Source organism: Hippocampus guttulatus, unplaced genomic scaffold (assembly GCF_054856545.1).
Source record: "Hippocampus guttulatus isolate MCC_2025c unplaced genomic scaffold, RoL_Hgut_1.0 HiC_scaffold_31, whole genome shotgun sequence".
Classification (NCBI taxonomy): domain Eukaryota; kingdom Metazoa; phylum Chordata; class Actinopteri; order Syngnathiformes; family Syngnathidae; genus Hippocampus; species Hippocampus guttulatus.
In genome coordinates this window covers 345,001-347,500 of record NW_028233890.1, presented here as the reverse complement: position 1 = coordinate 347,500, position 2,500 = coordinate 345,001, and the positions used below count along the sequence as shown (strand labels likewise).

General features: G+C 77.2%; 1 non-coding gene and 1 pseudogene across 1 annotated transcript; both read right to left on the bottom strand.

Annotated features, from left to right (window-relative positions):
- LOC147185213 (28S ribosomal RNA) overlaps nucleotides 1-263 on the bottom strand; it is a 5,242-nt pseudogene extending 4,979 nt beyond the window's left edge.
- A 374-nt stretch (nucleotides 264-637) lies between these two features.
- Nucleotides 638-791, bottom strand: LOC147185212 (5.8S ribosomal RNA). The gene has a single exon (XR_015099757.1). It is a non-coding gene; the product is annotated as a 5.8S ribosomal RNA (ribosomal RNA).
- Nucleotides 792-2,500: the final 1,709 nt, after the last annotated feature.

The following is a 2,500-nucleotide window of genomic DNA, read 5'->3' as shown; positions in this document are numbered from 1 at the left end:
GCCCCGGCGCGCCGGGGGCCGCTACCGGCCTCACACCGTCCTCGGGCAGAGCCTCCATCAGAAGGACTCGGGCCCCCACCGGGCGGCGCCGGGCAAAGCGACCTTCTATACGCCACATGTCCCGCGCCCTCCGCCGGGCGGGGATTCGGCGCTGGGCTTCTCCCTCTTCGCTCGCCGCTACTGAGGGAATCCTTGTTAGTTTCTTTTCCTCCGCTTAGTAATATGCTTAAATTCAGCGGGTCGTCTCGTCTGATCTGAGGTCGTAGTCGAACGGGGTTAGAGGCGGGGGCGACGGATCGCCTCCCGTCATCGGGGGTCGGCCGTTAACCCCGCGCCTCGCCGGGCGCACGACTCCTACGCGGCCGCGCGGTGCGTCGCGGCGGACTGCGCGGCGGGGGACGGATCCTCCATCGGCAGCCGCCGCGGGCCCCTGCGGCCGCGCGGTGGTCGGGCCCGTCGAGGGCGCGGGCGGTCGGGTCTATACTTAGGGGGACGAGGGCCGTGCCGTCCGCCCCCCCCACCCCCATTTCCCCGTGCGGGGAGGGAAGGTGGGGGGGGTAGGCCGGCGGTGGCCCGCGACGCCCCAACCGCGGGAGGGGGGCGCCCGTGGGCGCCCCGATCCCGATAGATGTACAAGCGACGCTCAGACAGGCGTGGCCCCGGGAGGGACCCGGGGCCGCAAGGTGCGTTCAAAGTGTCGATGATCAATGTGTCCTGCAATTCACATTAGTTCTCGCAGCTAGCTGCGTCCTTCATCGACGCACGAGCCGAGTGATCCACCGCTGAGAGTCGTACGTTTGGTTTGCGGTTTTGGCCAACATTCAGAGAAGGGGTTAAAAAGGGGGATAACGGCGCCTCCGGGCGCTCCTAGCCCCCCCCGCCCCGCCGGCAGGCCGGGGGGGGACTTCGGAGACATTGAACCCCCCGCTCGCCGCCGAAGGTGGCGAGAAGGTTGGGTACCCGGCGACTGGGGGTAAGGTTCCGAGGTCGGCCAGGTCGCGATGGCACCGGCGGGGGAGTGGTCCCCGACGCCGGCCGCGGCCCGGCCTGGACTATGGGAGCGTTGACAAGGCGGACGGGACGTCGACGACCGCGCGGACGCGCGGGGTGGGGCGGTCGGGGAACGCCGACGGGCGCCTGACCGGGGGGGGGGGCCGGCGGGGGCCGGGCGGGACGCGGGGAGCGGCCGGCCGCGCGACGACGCGAACCGACATACACCCCGCGCCCGACACCGTCCTCCTGACCTTCCTCCCCCCCCCGCGACGCCCGCGGCGCACCCGCCCGCCGCCCCGCGGCCGCGCGGCCGCCGCCGCCCGCCGCCTATCGGCGTTTCTCACGCTTCGGACTCGGGGGGCCGGGGCGCGGCGGGGAGCGCCCCGGCGCCGCCGCCGACGGCACCGCGGGGTCGGGCCGCGGGGGCTGGGGGCCACGTGCCCCCGCCCCGCGCCTCTCCCCGCGGGCCGCCTTCGACGTCGCCGCCGCCGCCGCCGCCGCCGTCCTCCTCCGCCCGTGTGTTCGCTCTGGACTCGGGGGGCCGGGGAGCGCCGGGGTGCGCCGGCGCCGCCGCCGACGGCACCGCGGGGTCGGGCCGCGGGGGCTGGGGGCGCTTACGGGTCGGGGCGGGGGTGTAGGCGACCGGCCAAAGACCGGCACCGTACCCCCCGCCCGTCTCCTTCACGCCCCCGCCCCGCGCCTCTCCCCGCGGGCCGCCTTCGACGTCGCCACCGCCGCCGCCGCCGCCACCGCCGTCCTCCTCCGCCCAACCGTTTGCATCTGTTCGCTCATGACTCGGGAGGCCGGGGCGCGCCGGGGTGCGTCGGCGCCGCCTCCGACGGCACCGCGGGGTCGGGCCGCGGGGGCTGGGGGCCACGTGCCCCCGCCCCGCGCCTCTCCCCGCGGGCCGCCTTCAACGTCGCCGCCGCCGCCGCCGCCGCCACCGCCGTCCTCCTCCGCCCATCCGTTTGCATCTGTCCGCTCATGACTCGGGAGGCCGGGGTGCGCCGGCGCCGCCTCCGACGGCACCGCGGGGTCGGGCCGCGGGGGCTGGGGGCCACGTGCCCCCGCCCCGCGCCTCTCCCCGCGGGCCGCCTTCGACGTCGCCGCCGCCGCCTCCGTCCTCCTCCGCCCATCCGTCCGCTCCGAACTCGGGAGGCCGGGGTGCGCCGGCGCCGCCTCCGACGGCACCGCGGGGTCGGGCCGCGGGGGCTGGGGGCCACGTGCCCCCGCCCCGCGCCTCTCCCCGCGTGCCGCCTTCGACGTCGCCGCCGCCGCCGCCGTCCTCCTCCGCCCATCCATCCGCTCCGAACTCGGGAGGCCGGGGTGCGCCGGCGCCGCCTCCGACGGCACCGCGGGGTCGGGCCGCGGGGGCTGGGGGCCACGTGCCCCCGCCCCGCGCCTCTCCCCGCGGGCCGCCTTCGACGTCGCCGCCGCCGCCGCCGCCGTCCTCCTCCGTCCATCCGTTTGCATCTGTCCGCTCCGAACTCGGGAGGCCGGGGTGCGC